The sequence below is a fragment of the Rhipicephalus microplus genome, chromosome 5, assembly GCF_043290135.1.
Source record: "Rhipicephalus microplus isolate Deutch F79 chromosome 5, USDA_Rmic, whole genome shotgun sequence".
NCBI lineage: Eukaryota > Metazoa > Arthropoda > Arachnida > Ixodida > Ixodidae > Rhipicephalus > Rhipicephalus microplus.
In genome coordinates, this window is record NC_134704.1 from 59760256 (window position 1) to 59776241 (window position 15986).

The 15986-nt window shown below is 47.4% G+C and overlaps 1 protein-coding gene across 4 annotated transcripts in view; it reads left to right on the forward strand.

The window, feature by feature from the left end:
* LOC119174491 (uncharacterized) overlaps positions 1–15986 on the forward strand; it is a 791579-nt gene that overhangs the window by 336309 nt on the left and 439284 nt on the right. The window lies entirely within an intron of this gene.

Consider the following 15986-nt stretch of genomic DNA (forward strand, 5'->3'; position numbering starts at 1 on the left):
GCACCTGTCAAAATGGCTGCTCATTATTACAAAGCAGATATAAATGCATTTTATTCGATTCCGTGAAAAGATTTCTCTCTTCAAACACCCCTTTACTCATGTGCGAGAGAAATCTTCCGCAGCTAATTTGGGTGTACGCTAATAAAATCAGGTGGTCAAAATTGCGGAGCCCTCCACTACAACGTCTCTCATTATCATATGGTGGTTTTGGGACGTTGAACCCCACGTATCGTTCTATCTTCCGTAGCGCTGCTAGCAGAGTCCACATTTTTTTTTTTATGCAACTATAGGTTTGTACGAAAGTTGGCATATGTACCATGAGTTTCATACCACACTGAAGTGGCTGTACCAGTGGGAGCGACTGGATACCAAGAAACATCGAGCAACAATCTGCCTTTACATTAATTATCTTATCAATAATCACGTGAGTTTGCCACGAGAATGTTGGCGGTCGCACTCCCCGCGGTGCGCTTACCTGTCGTTTGACGTAGCATCGAAACTGATAAGCTTTACCGAAAGCCGCTTTTCAAGGCAGGGTTGCTTCAACTCCCCGTTGTAACTAGACGACGCAGGCCAAGGCCCTTATTGTTGTTTTTGAGAAGTGATTCTTGGAACTACATTTGTTTTGATGTCTACGAAAGAAGCACACTCTGGTGCTCAGGTTAAAAAGCCGAAAACGCCGCAAGCGTCACTGGTGACACCGTGGGAAATCCCCATCTGTAATTCTATTTACGTTCACCTCTCGAGGACGTCCTTCTTTAGAATTACCTTCTGAAATACAAATGGAACGAACATCTGAAAATAATGTCGTCGTTAGGCATAGTTTTTGTTCTTAAGGGACAGCCCCGTGGTTATCCTTCGGGTGAGTGACTGCTTAAATGGAAGAAGCGGTCGCATATAAATCTTAGTCGCGTTGTCGGCCTTCATGAGTCAGAATGTAAAGGGAAGTTTCTTTTGGGCAGAGAGAATATTTTCTACAGTCACATTTAGAGCGCTGAAAATATTTAGTACTCATCTGCTTTGAGCCCATAAAAGAACACTAATAAGATGGTATTAATATGTACAAATTGTTCCGCCTGGTAGATCTCATAAACATTGAATTGCAGACTTGAGAAGCTGTGAAATAGACGCCGAAAAAACCATTGATTTCGTACAATGAATGCCCTCGTTGATGAGTTCTAGAGATCTGAAACTCAATCTGTTTCGGTAGAGTGACAGTTGCAGAAACAGTTGAAAAAACTATATATATATATATATATATATTAATATATATATATATATATATATATATATATATATATATATATATATATATATATATATATATATATATATATATATTCGAAGAAGTTTTTGCAATGGGCCAAACGTACTTGGGGAAGGGAAGAAATACAACTTAGCGGTTGTCTTAATTTTATTACCAACGGTTTCGACCGGTGGACCGGTCTTCGTCAGGGTTTGAGCGGTTTGAGCGTCAGGGTTTGAGCGGAATATGAGGTCTCTTCACGTTCCCCTCATGGTTGCTGTTCGTTTCCAGTCATACGAAATGCATCGTAGATCATATCGAGACATCATGTATGCTGCACAAGCCAGTCGTTGCCCGTGATTATCACTGTCATCTTCGCTATCATCATCACATCATCATCACGGCCAAGGCTCACGCCAACGCCAGCAAACAGACATGCCTCGACCGACAGCCTTGAAACGTTTGAATATGCATACCTCTCACACAACTGATATAATCAGTGCTGTTTTAATCAGTGCTATAGCTTTCTGCGCAACGTTCGTTGACGCTCACAGAGTAGCTGAAGTGGTTTTGGGTTGGAGTGGTGGTTCATTGCGCATGGATGGATGGATGCGAAACTTTATTGCTAGTTCTGAGGTGCATGACTCAACGCGCAGCTGGCCGCTTCCACGTTGGGACAGTCGGGCCAAGCCCGACCGCTGCATCCTGGGCCCTCTGGACAGCCCACAGTTGATCCCCAACATCGGGGCTTTTGAAAGCGGACAGCTACTTGTTTTCATTTGATTGGCCTGCGCCTCGCAACGAGGGGCAACACCAGAGCACGTGGCCTAAGCTAGCGAATTAGTTGCAGTGCCTGCAGAAGCTATTGCGATAAATGTCGGATTAAATCTTAGGCGATAAAACTGGGCTGCATGCCACATTTCCTTTCGTGTATATATACAGCGATATTGAGCTCTACATACATGGCCCGTGCACACTTGGTATTTCTGCAGCTAAGTCACCCCTTGCCGCGCCCTCAAACTGTGTGGCACTTCTCGCGCTGTTTCGCACCCTTTGTGAGGATCGCGTGGATGTGAACATATATGCCGCGTGGAGACGCCTTGAAACGCATTCATCACAGCGACAAAAGTCACTACAGATTCCGTGTCAAACAGAGCGAATCCGCGCTGCTCGCTGCGGAGATGCCGAAAGACGTGGAAGGAACGAGAGCATAACGCCATCCAGCCGCCAGAGGCTTGTGACGTTTCGGCAACTGACCACGGGCACTGCGCGGCGTAAACTCTCCTTTCGTGTGCGTATGGATATACGTCCGCAGTTCTTTAGCACTCGCGCGTAAACGCGTTGTGGCAGCAATAAGCGAGATGTTGGGTTCCTTCAGAAGGCTGCGACGTGGCTTTGAAGCGTACAGCTGAGCAGGCAAATCGGAGTGCGTGGTCAACACCTGTGAGGGTCTGCGTGACGTCCACGCCTTATAACTTCCTTGTTTATTCTTTTTTTTTCGTTCTGCATACAGATACTGTAAAATGTGTCATTACTGGACTGTTTCAAGCAGGTCCCATGCGGTAGTACATCAATAACTTCATTACATATAAAAAATATCCGCTCTCAAGCGTTGATTACAGTTCAGCGTGAATTAGGGAATTAAAAGAACGCACCATAACGCCACCGTGTGTGCCTTTCTGTGAATGAGGTATCGATATATCGACTTGCAAGTAGTGGAGGGCTTCGGAAACTTCAGCCGCCGTTTGTTTTCTTTTGGGGCGAAACTCCTTATGATCACAGGTAGTCCCATCCTTTCGGCGTAGCCAGCACAGCATACCCTCAGATACTCCGTGTAGGAGGAGTAGGATGAGGAGGAGGACGAGAATAACAAAAGAGAAGGTAGGGAGGCTAACCAGGCACATGCCCGGTTTGCTACCCTACGCTGGGGGAATGGGAAAGGGGCATAAAGATGAGAAAGAGAAGAAACAGAAGAGAAAGAGAGAGAGAAAAAAAAGGATTTTCAGTCTATGGCCTGGCGCGTATGCAGCGGAGTGTATATGCAGTGACTTTTTTACGTGCTCTTTAATCTAACCACATGGGGTCTAGCATTTCGCCTTCATTGAAAGGCGGCCTTCGTGGCCGGGATTCTATTCCACGACCTTGGGGTCAGCAGTCGAGCAACAATTACAGCTAAACCAGCTCGGCGGGGTGAAGACCACTGTATCGACAACTAGATATAAGAAATCACTTACCATGCATTGACAGTATATACGCAAGGCAGTCGTGCAGCGTTTGAAGTACATTTAGATAACGCGTGACCGGCCTGCCTGTCACAGCAATTAACAATAATGTTATTAGGACATCGCTATCAGTACGTGTCTGTCCTCGTCTGTCCGTGTCTCTAGGTTTGTTCTTAGATATGTAACTGTTTACAAACCAGTGTATATTTGTTTATTCGCTTATCACGCCACTCCTGCGATAGTCTTGTACAAGCTACAACAGCGTATGTAAATGCAATAAAGCATAAGGATATGGACTGGTAAAAACAAAAGCTTTAGTTACAGGCAGATAATTTGGCTACAATCTCGTGGTTCCTGCAACGAATGAGTAAAAATGGATAGAAAAAAAAGAAAATGAAGAAAAAAGAAACAGATAGCCTTCGAGAATAAGATACGATTTTTTTTTGTGACTTGCGAGCACGGGAATGCTTTTGTTTTTACTTTATTCGGTGAATGCCTGCTCATTACTGCGGCTTTATTAAGGGTGAGTATCCACAGATCAAATGATTTTTTGTGTGGCTAATCATACGTACCCTAGACAATATAAAAGCTATAAAATAATACAATATAAAAGACAATACAATATAAAAGACAATAATACAATATGAAAGACAATATAAAAGTACCTTAGCCACTAGACCACCGCGGCGGGGCCTCCTCGTATAGTTAACAACCAGGTCAGAAAGGCGCGCAATGTGAATGAAGCACACGCTCTCACACTGCGACCGCGTGGCCCATCTTACGTACTCAATGAAGCGCTGAACAAGAGAAATAGAAAGCACACTGCCGCAGCAAGGAACTGAGGCTGATTTGCATGTTAAAAGCGCAATTAATCAGTGCAGCAGCGATTATATTTCACGCGCTCACCTCTCTCGAGAATAATGCTTACCTCCAAGAAGAACAATACAATTATAACCGACATCACTTTCGGCAACGATGCAATGAATATGTAGCGAGGAAAAATTCAGCTTCATGTTTTAGGTATCAGTTTCTGTTGCTGTTGAAAATTCTTATCAGTTTCTATATCTTGTTTAATCCATGCGAGAGATAACTCGACGAGAATCGCGTGGTGTTATTGTTCTATATTTTGCTTAGTTAATTATTTGCCGTTGCGCTTACGCGCTGGTGGTTGCTTATGGAACCTTCATTTCAAAGAAGCAGAAAGCACATGGACTTCCCGCTTCTTTCCTTTTGTCTCGTCCGCGTGTTGTAATATGTATACGAGCTGGCTTTCCAAGATAACCTTCAAGATTGTTCTCTGATTGGCATTTTAGCCTGCATATCATTCATTGTTACATCTGTCTGTCCGTTCGTCCGTGTAATTTATTACAGAAAATGCTTCCGCGATTATTTCTGTCCTTCCAGTAAAGAGTAGCGACCCAGAAGTTCAAGGATAATACCTAGTGTTTTGCATGCCATAACCTTGATACGATTTTGAGCACGCTGTCAGCGGGGTTGTGTGTGACGATTACTTTCGCTCCCATCGAAATACTGCCACTGTGTTCGGGAATCGAGCCCGCGTCCTCGAGAGTAGCAGCGCGACACCTAGTGATTTTTTTCCGGTTTAATTTTCTCTCTTTACTGTCTCTCTTCTCTTCGTAGAGAAAGTTTTATATTGTTTGCCATTTAAATCTACTGTATCCTATATATGTGTATACAAAACCTATGATTTCCGTACAAAGCTAATATGGAGACGGTGTGGAAAACTCGAATGCTTCGAAGTCGCCTGTGGCAGCCTGTGATTCTGAACAGATCACAAGCAGGCAGACGAAACGTAATTGTTGATCTACAGAGTTCACGAAAAATGAACGACTGCTAATCTTTAAGTATACCTATAAATACATTTTTTCTGGAGCTAATACAAACACCCGTTCAGCTGTGACTCCAGTAATTACCCGATTTCAAAAATGTGACCACATTCTACCGACTCACGAAAGACCGAGCCCTGCTGCCTGCACACCCGGTAATTCTGGGGCAACGATCATTATTATTTTTCAAATGTAATTCATTCCAGCTCATGGTGATTGCGGAAGTGGGGACTTCTTTAGACCCGGAAAGAAAGAAAGAAAGAAAGAAAGAAAGAAAGAAAGAAAGAAAGAAAGAAAGAAAGAAAGAAAGAAAGAAAGAAAGAAAGAAAGAAAGAAAGAAAGAAAGAAAGAAAGAAAGAAAGAAAGAAAGAAAGAAACGATATCGCTTGGCTCATTCCCCTGAAATTTCTTTGAGCCTTGGTGGGTAGTCGACGCTGACGAAAAAAGGTGCGCTTCGAAATATAACGGGATCGGAGGGGTCCGAGAATTGCTTTCCTTTGTCGCCACGTGCGCGAAGGCTATACACACGATACAGGTATAGAAAAAATAGTCAATTTAAAGCGCGCGCGCGTGCGGCCGTGGTGAACCGACTCATGGCCGCCGATTGAACTTGCCTCGAACGCCGCAGTGTATGGAGGATGAAACGTAAACAATAATAAAGGAGGCCGGAGTCATCATCGCCTTGACAAAAGAGCCGCCTTCACGGCCGCATCAGAGACGTCGTCGCCACGGCCCTTGTCGATCGTTTTGCGCCGCTCGAGCGACGGCGACCGTGAAAATAGGAAAACCGTGCGACCGCTGATCGAGGCACCGGCGGTGCATGGTATGCGAACGTTCTTCGAGAGATTTAAGCGTCGTTGTTGCAAAGGCACCGCGCCGCTTGTGGAAGTGGCGCAAGCGCGTTTCGGTCGCCGGGTCTCAAAAAGGATGCAGACCATAACGGGATACATTGTAAACGAGCGCCCACGTTCTTATGAGTCGGCTCACGGAGGGCGCCACGTGTGACGTATTTCGGCCAGCCGCACGCCTCGTATTTCTTAACCTTCGGGTGTTTCATTTTTGTTGCTGCGGCGAGTCTGCAATCAGTTTTTTTTTTTTTCTGTGTGTCTCTCGTTCGTGCCCATCCCTGCCGCATGCCGTGCCGCTCCCTATTTGGCATGACAACTCGGGGCGGCCGTTTTTGAGTCAGCGTGAATTCCGAGCTCAGTACGTGTCCTTTGGATAGACGCGCGTAGTGGATTGCGGCCTGCCGCTGTGAACCATTTCTGCACTCGCGCCATGCCGTGGGTTGATTCTTTGTGCCTTGCGTAGCGGTCAGTTTGTATACGAATGACATCGACGGAATTGGTCTGGGAGGGGTGCAAAAAAAATAGTTGATGGGGCCGTCAGGAAAAAAAAGGGTGGCGTTCCTCTCGACGTTGATGGGATAATTTGCCAATTTGTCACAAACAGCATTGCGGTGGGGCTTTTTGTTATATGTACTTAACGTACAATGGGCAAGCAATGGGAAAATTGACGCCGAATTTGAGTCGTCACGGTGGGTTTGTTCGAATCACGCTGATTTCCGGTTGGACCTGCAGGCGTAGCGCTGTATGTTAGGCTTGGCACGAGTTCTGAAAGCACTGTTGTTTTTATGTGTTTTTTTTTTCTTTCGGCGTCGCAGGTGCTAAGATCAGAAGAGCAGGACTATACACAGATGAATTCAACGTAGTCTTAGCTAAAGCTTTCAAGCTACTTGCTCTCTTTTTTTTTTCACCTACTCCATACTGCTAGAAGATTTTAAACTTTACGGACATAAGTTTTCTCCCAGCCAAATTTTTCGAAGCGCTATCTTGTGAAGGGATGTAAAATAAGAATGGTGTCATACCTTTGGCTGTATTTTCAGTGATCTTATATTACTTGTACGAAACTCGCACTTAAGTTTTTTTTTTTTTCTATATTAAGGAGCTATACGTCTCTGATTAAGACTTCATGATAAAAGAATGTAGTCGTAAAAATACGTGTGCACAATATCACGAGAAGACAAGTGCCGTCGTGCTGTCCAGTTTTCTTGCGATCACGTTGGCATGCCTTGACATTTTTATTATGCATTGTGAATCCTTACCCACTGATTAGGAACTCTCTCCGTACAAAGCAGTGCACCTGAGCTTGCATCAGTTTGACGAAGTACTAAGAAAAAAAAAAGAACATGAGCATGAGGTATTTTTTCTCTTGATAGCGCTAAATATTATTACAAAACATAACGACATAAGTGTTTACGTAGAATACAGCCACAGGCGTGCGGAATATGGGATCTCATAACGATACACATAGGGGCCAAGTTCAGTCATATAACAGCAGCAGTGTTGACTTGAATGCATAGCAAGCCCACACTCGAAGCGACAAGGTCAGGTCGACTCATACGTTTAGAAGAGCTATCGGGTGGGCTAATTGGTGCTGATTCATCTTCACAAGTGCGGTTGTGTGTGTGTGTGTGTGTGTGTGTGTGTGTGTGTGTGTGTGTGTGTGTGTGTGTGTGTGTGTGTGTGTGTGTGTTTGTGTGTGTGTGTGTGTGTTTTGCAATCCGTATTCGTGGTAAACAAAGCGTAGTTATGTAAAGACGAACTATTCGTATATAATGTGTGTATGCAATCAGCTTTCGCAGCGCACAGAATGCTACTCCTTAACCATTTTCAGTATACCGCCCACCTTTGACGGCTGCAAGTCATTCATGTGCCACGACAATCCAAGCCGTTATAACGCGGTGAAAGAACCTCCCCTCATAGTCTTGTTGTCCGATGCGCTTTCGGAAAAATCGGCTAGTTCACGTGTGTATAGGAAGCCCATGTGTGTGTCTACCGTTCTTCGAATACAAGTGTTCCGGCGTCGGTGACCGTGATTTAATACACGTTGCGGCCAGCGGAGCAGCTACTATTCCGGTTTCCGCGCTCGCATATAACGTGCCCGGGCCGGACTATATAGCTAACCGGGGTCACGACGCGAAGCGCAGGTACCGTCGCCGCGCCTTGACCTCCGACCCCGTATGCAAGAAGACCCGCTTCTATCCGTTCGATCGATAACGCTTTTACGCCGCCCCTGCCGGTCGTGACGTAAAAATGAGGCCCGCTGGCGCACTAGAGCGGGGCGCCCGAAACGTGATAGTTTCGGTCAGTGTAGTAGAGATCCTTAAACTTTGCGTCCCACGAGTGTGAGCTTGTGTATTTTTGGTGCTTGACCAGTTCCGAGGTGGTTTCTTATGTGCCCCGCTATCGGTTGACGGCTGGCTATATTTACTGCCTACTCCCGTTTTGTCTTAGTCTTGTTTTGTGTGTGTGTGTGTGTGTGTGTGTGTGTGTGTGTGTGTGTGTGTGTGTGTGTGTGTGTGTGTGTGTGTGTGTTTTCTCGTAACTTGCACGAACAGTTCAATGCGGTTATAGTACTCGACACCTCGAATGTGTACGTGAGAAAGACCGCAGGAACTTTCCGCAAAACGTGGTGGTGCACAAGTAACCCGAGAATCAGGCCGCAAAGAATGGTGGCGCGGCAGATTAAGGTATACGTGTGAGATGGCTTAATCCAAACAGCGCCTCGCTACGCCGCATTCTTTCCTTATCGCCGTTGTTGTGTCGTTTCGATATTGGAATCGCTTGATCAGAAAGCGCGTGTTTTGAGCATTTGCAGATAGGCGATTTATAAATGGTCAAGGTTTAGAATAAGATGAACCCTTCAACAGATGAAAATAATTGAACTTTTGGAATTGCTGAAATCAGAGCTTAGGCGAGTTGTCCTTTGTCTGCCTTGACGAAGCCAAAATTACTTGTAATGTTGGTTCAAACTACTTCTGTGTTCAAGGATTAATTATCTGTACACATAAGTGTCCTTTTAGAAGTGATAGAGAGGTGTTGCTAGAGGGGCTCCATACTAGCCTCCGTACGTGATGTACCCCGAGCAGAGGGCCCCGAAAATAACGTGGTCTCTGGTATTTACTAAAGTCCGCACGTTAACCACAACTATTCGGTATTTTCTTTACATTTTCTTAGTGGATTATTTCTGCACCTTAGTGAATACCACTTGCACGAATATGTGTTCTCAGCAGCAATAGCTACATAAGCTAAATAACTTATCTTTTTAATTTGACCTTTCATTATGTCTATTTGTGCAAATTGAGCAGGATTTAGCCCTTGGCGCAAACTTTAGATACAGATCATCAGGTTTTCGACAAACATTCGTGTTTTTTTCATGTATCGCTTGGTATTTACCGCATCAGTTTACGGTGCCGAGTGTCCTGCATTCCACAAGGCACAATAATACGTTTGTGTAAACAAGCGTTTATTGGTGGCCGAGTCCGAATTTCCGGGGTGATTTACTTCACGGCGTGCTTCATAACCATGCCATCATTTTGAGTTGTAATACTACAGAAATTAATATTAACAATTGCGGCCTATTTCTCAAAACTAGGTGCAGTTACTAACTTGGTACTTATTTGCTATATGAGTGTTCAATGTAAGGACGAAGCTTGATGGAGAAGACAACATTGAGGGATAAATGTTGTATAAACGAGCGACTGACAGTCTGGGCGATGTTTTGATAGGTGTGCTTGTATTTGCTGAGGGCGTCTTGGCCGTCCTGGACATGTGTCACATCTGTCCCGTTTATTAGGGAGGCGATCGCCGGGCTAATTCCAAGAGCCGAAGTATCGGCCCCCCCCCCCCCGAACCGCACCACGAAAGCGTGGACAATTTTGAAGTGGTCCTTTTTGGCGCGCCAGCGGACGCCGGCTGTGGCCCAAAGAACAAGTCAGAGCCGAGAGTTGATAAACAAACAAATTATATTCTCAATGATGGCAGATCGAAAATAATACACAAAAATGCACACTCCACAATAGTCACCAATCAAACAACGTACTACACGGTACAATCAGCCACACTCAAAACAACGGACACGGACAACAATACGCACTACAATGCAGTCGCATGCATTGAACAACCAAGACACTTAAAGACTAAAGAGATAGAAAACCTATCCAGTGCAAAGTTCTTGGAACCAAAGTCGAGATGATACTCTTCCGAGAATCACTCACTCAAAGTCCACGGTTGTTGTCGTTCCGCAGCTCTCTTGAAGTTTCTCTTCCAGGAAACCTCGCGTCCTCAAATGGCCACTCTCCAAGCTTCAAACTTCTTCGCCGGAAATCCGTCGGCTTCACACGCAGCTGTTGCCACGCGTCCTCGCTCAATAGCGGTAAACACACGCTCTTGCCTGTAGCTCGAGCCGTCCCTACGGACCAAAAACTTCGCCGACTACACGGCGGAATCTCTACGCACTCTGGCGCTCACTTCCGTCTCCTCCTGTTCTGTCACTACGGGCAGAACCTTCGCCGACTACCCGGCGGAATTCCTACGCGCTCCGGCGCTAACTTTCCGTCTTCTCCTGCTTTCTCGTCTCGGCTGCTCGATTAAATACGTTCCGCGCGACTTTCCAGATGTTTCTCGTCATTTCGTCGGCGCGACGCGCAGCGAAGGCTGGGGAGAGGCACGAGACGGTTCGTCTGCCCTCCCCGGAGGATGATTCACTCGGTCTGACCCCGCCTCCTTCGTTCTAGAAAAATCGCGGCCTTGCTGGGCCGCCGATGTGGGGTGAGGAGGATCGTCTGCGAAGCCGTGCTTCTGCGGGGAGGGCGCGCGCCCGGGAGCCCTGGATGTTTGCTTTCTTTCTTTTTCTTTTTACCTCGCGGCGTTTCTGCCGCCCGTTGTCGCAAGGATTTGGCGGCGCGCTCTTTTTTAGCGCTCGTTCTGTGACACTGCCCCCCACTTTAAGAATATTATCTCATAATATTCAAAACCACACAAACGAGCGCGAACAGTCACCACACATTCTCACAGACTGTAACACAATCCGTCGCTCGTGACACGTCACAACATGTTCACTTTGAGGGGCTAGTAAAGTTGCACCACCTGGCGTGGATTACTGCGTGACGCCACGCGACACTGTAACTTTACCTATGACACGTGAAGTCTGGCAACGTTAGCTTTTGCAAAAAAAAAGTGTTGACCTATCCAAACGACAGCCGTGGGTCAGAGGCAGGTCAGTTGCACTCCTCGAAGGGAGAAAACCGTACATTTGTTTTCATTTGTAATTGTCACTCTAACTTTGACTCTTTCATGTAGATGTCACCCTCCCCAGTGGTTTGGTCATTATGGTGCTTGAATGCTGACACGAAGGTCGTGGGATGCTGGAAGCCCGTGTACTGAGATCTTTAGGGCGAAGAAGCTCCTTATGGCGTGGGTCTGTCGTTTCTCCGTATGTATGTATGTATGTATGTATGTATGTATGTATGTATGTATGTATGTATGTATGTATGTATGTATGTATGTATGTATGTATGTATGTATGTATGTATGTATGTATGTATGTAACCACCGGTGGCACATACCAGCTCTCGAGCGGGTATGTGCCACAGATGTTGCGAGATGGGGGATGGCGGTAATTGGAGTGTTGGCTAGATGGACGCATGGACGGACGCGCGGACGGAGGGACAGGCTGACTAGCAGACGTACGGACGGATGGATGTACGAACAGACGGACGGACGCGCGTATAGACGGACGGGCGCATGGATTGACGCGCGGACGGTCGCGCGGACGGACGGAAGCATGGACGGGCTGACGGACGCTTCGCCCCACTTATTATCATTCACTCCGCGGATATGCTGCGATTTTTTGCTCGTTAAAGAACTCCCGGTGGTCGAAATTTCCGGAGCCTTCTCTTACGACGTGTATCATGATCGTATAACCCTTATATGTTTTAAGACCCCAACAAATATAAACTACATGGCACGTAGGTGTTTATTCTTTCTTTATTTATTCATATTTAAAATGGCATGGTGATATTTGTTCGGCGTAGTTAAAGTGACCACGCTGCTGGTAAACTCGGCAGGTAGGAGTTCCACCGTCCGGTCAGCAGATTGCATAGAGCCATCTCCCGGCTGGCCCAATTTGCGGGTGCAAATTTGCTCTATCTCTCTGTGTCTCTGGCAGGAAAGGATGGTGCCTTCCTTCTCATCCTCCGTATACGCGCGCGCACCACTCTGGCGTTTCATTGAGACCGACGGCGGTGGCACTCGCGGGTCGACGTAATCGAACGGCTGCCTCGAAGAATAAAAACAAGCGATGTATCTCGACTTCCACGAGCGGGGCGCAGGTCCGACGACGGTGGCTCGGCTTGAGCGGCCCGCGTAAAGATAAAGCCAGGGGACACCGCGGCGTCTGACCGGAACGGTTTGACCTTTGCGGTCGCCGTTATCGCGATCCGGGATCGTTTTATTTCTGGGCCTCCCGACGACCCACTGAATGAAGGCAGGACGACGAAGAAGAGGCAGGGAGCGCTCACCCCGTCTCTTCCGCTCCTTTTATCGCACGCCGCTGCTCAACTTTTGTTCGCTCGCGCATTTTCTCGTGTTTATTTCGACGCTCTTGCGTTGGTCGCATTCGCGTGTGAGTTTGTTTGCGGGAGAGCTCACGTAGCACGTGGGTCATTGGTAGAGACGGGGCTCCCCACTTCGAGAAGAGCTCAGTGTGTCGTAACGTGGTTTAAAAATAATCGCGTCGTATACGCCCGTCGCTCCACATGTAGGCACCGCCCCGTTCCGTATCACCCGGAACAACCTCGCATGCCGGTGCGATAGCACCTTTCTCGTGCTATTCGGAGATACGCCGGAGACATCGCGAGTGGCGCCGCTTGTACGTCAGTGACGTTGGAGAGGAAGAGGTGTTATGCCAGCGAGTCCTCGTCAAACGTCCGTGCCTCTGAAACAGGCAATCTGGGTCAAGGCCAGCCCGCACTCCGCCGGGCGCGAACAACTCCACGGCGTGAACACGCGCGGCGCATCTGTGGCCCACGTGCATTGAGTCAGTTGCGCACGTGACAGCGAGCCGGCGTCCTCATGTCTGGTGGCCTGACGCATCGCGCGGCGAACCCCATTGGAGGAGCCTGCTCGGAAGACCAGCGGCGCTTCTGATTGGACATTTTAGTTGGGCCCGGTGTAAATAAAAGAAGCCCTGCGGCGCGTCGCGATCGGCGGTCCTATGTGAGAGGCGTCCCCGTGTCGGAGTGCCGACATGTGTGTGAGTCAGCGGTTTTAGGCGAAAGGCTGACCTATGTGTTAGAGAGAGGAGCTCGGCTCTTCGAGTCTCTGCCGGCCCCAGTGCCGAAATTGTAACGCCTCTGTATATATGCTGTACATAAACCTTGTTTAACTCACCGTCGTCTCGTCCGCTCGTCTCCTCAGCTCTGCGCAGAAGCAGTCGCGAGCTGAGAAACATACGCTACCAAACGGCTGGTGACCTTCCCGGCGGAGTTGAAAGCAGTGGCGCCTCCGGGGCCGTGTTGGCGTCGCCGTCTTTCGCAACAGTGGTGGCTTCGGCGGGATCGGTCCGCCGTTTCTCAACAGAGGTCAGGTTCGGTGGGGACGCAGTTGTCTCGTTACAAGCGGCAGCTTCATTAAATTATAACTCGAGTGCGCTGGGTGACCTATAGCGTGTGGTTCGGTGGGTGCCGCGACAGATTTCGGGACCAGTTTGGAAGTAGCCATAATGTTGTGGACAGTGGATCGAGTAAGTGTATGTATACAAGCGAGGAGATGGGGATATTTCGTAGGTTATCGTGCCACCCTTCTTGCTGCAGTTTTCGTGTTCGCTGTGTTTTGACGCTGCGTCTTAATCAGAACAAGGTGGATCACATTTCGTTATTATAATAACAGCTATTGACTGGCTGTCGTGTGCGCATTTCACTGAAGTGATGGCGGAGGCCTTAATAAGGATTTAAAGTTGTGCAACTCCTATAATGAGTGGCACGCTCCGTTTCGCAGGTTATTTGTGGCTTTCTAGTGCACAAAAGCGAGTGAATAACTTCGGGCCACGTGGTGGAGGGAGACACAACGCGCACGCACGCACGCATTAAGGCTTGAATAAAAAAAAAGGATTCGTTTCAGTGGAGGACACCTAACATAGACGCTTCAGGCTGCTTGCATTGTAGAGGAACTTGCTTTGACTCTACGCAACTATTTCTGGCAATGCACCTGCCGCCGGGGCTGCTTTTTTATATGACTAAATGTAACAAACAAACACCGCTCACATGCTTATATTTAAATGCATGTCAAATAAGTTCAGGCAGTGAAGTTAAAGCAAAAGTCTCCCAAGCATGGCATGACAAATAATTGTACCTCGCTTTCGGCACCCAAGACCTCAAACTAGTTTATCCCTCTGTACAAAAAAAAAAAAAGCTCATCTGTTGCGAGCTCATCGAAAACTTAACAAGGTTGATACAATCAACCTTGTTGAACATACTATCATAAAAGATGCTATGATTATAACAACAACAACAACAACAACAACAACAAAAAAGAACGAAGCTGAAAAGTGAAGGTGCTGCACTAGTGTTTAATACCGTTGCTTAACTCTGGGGGTCATTCAATTATGGGGGGATGACCAGTGAAGCTTCCTTACAAACGTCACACAGGGAACACAGCCAGTTTGATGAAATCTGAGTACAGAAAAGTGCAGCGAAATTTCGTCCTGTCGTCTAGTTTGGCGGTTGATATTTGCGTTTCGAGCCCGATCCTGAGGAGCCACTTGAGGAGCATGCGTATTCGCCGTTCCGCGACGCCTTGAGCGAACCAGTGGTTTTAGTGTAGTGAGGTTTCGCCAATTTCTTAATCACCTAAACGCATTTGCCCGCACACACTACTTCTTTTTTGAGCGGAGCAGTGTCTAATTTTTGTTGTACTATAGCGCCAGGGATGTTGTGCTTACATAGACATTTGTTCCGTCTCGACGTATGCAGCCTCACTGGAAAACAGACATATTAACCTCGAGTAATGCAGACATTTGTTGCCCTTGCTGGTATCCTTCACTGTATAACGTCTGTTCTTTGATTGTGTACGTGCTCTAGGCGAATGGGCCATCTTAAATGCTGCACATGTACGAAAACAGACATTTTTCCAACTTTATCTCACTATATTTTGCTGTCTAGTGTAACCGCGCTACTTCACGCGCTTGGAGGCGAAGACCGAGCCTCCCGCGCCTGCATGCGACAGCAAGAAATAGAAAACGACTCTCCTGCCGCTCTGCTTGTGGCGGACAGCACGTTCGTGGCAATGACAAGAAGATGTGTGCGTTTACACGCTCGCATGCCCCGATGCGAGCCTCCTGACGCACACATCTTCTTGTCATTGCCGGCGCCTTTCCACACTCTTCGCTAAGCGCGGGGGCGTAGTCGCGCCGCTTCGCTCGTGAGGAATGCGCGACCTTTCGGCGCGTTATATATGAGCCTTGATGGGGGCGCGCGTGGGCAGGTGATTTTCTTCACTTGCGTGCAGCGAGCGGGCGTCTCTCAGAAGCGTGTCAGAAGGACACGCCTATATCTTCGCCAGAGAAGACAAAAGAAAGCCGAGTACTTTCGTTAGTCCCGCAGCTTTTAAACTGCTGGCGCGTATGCACATTCGATGGTTAAAGGTTAGAGCGTCTCTGTCGTCTACAGCGTCAAGGCCATGGACATCTCGATGGATGACTGAGCACCAGTAAAGTGGGACAAACGATGGATCGTCGGGTTGCTATTCGTCGCTAAGAGTTATACTGCCTTGGTCGGTGTGCGCCTGCATGCAACTTGTGACGAGCTATTCTCGAAGCGTCGAGAGAGCC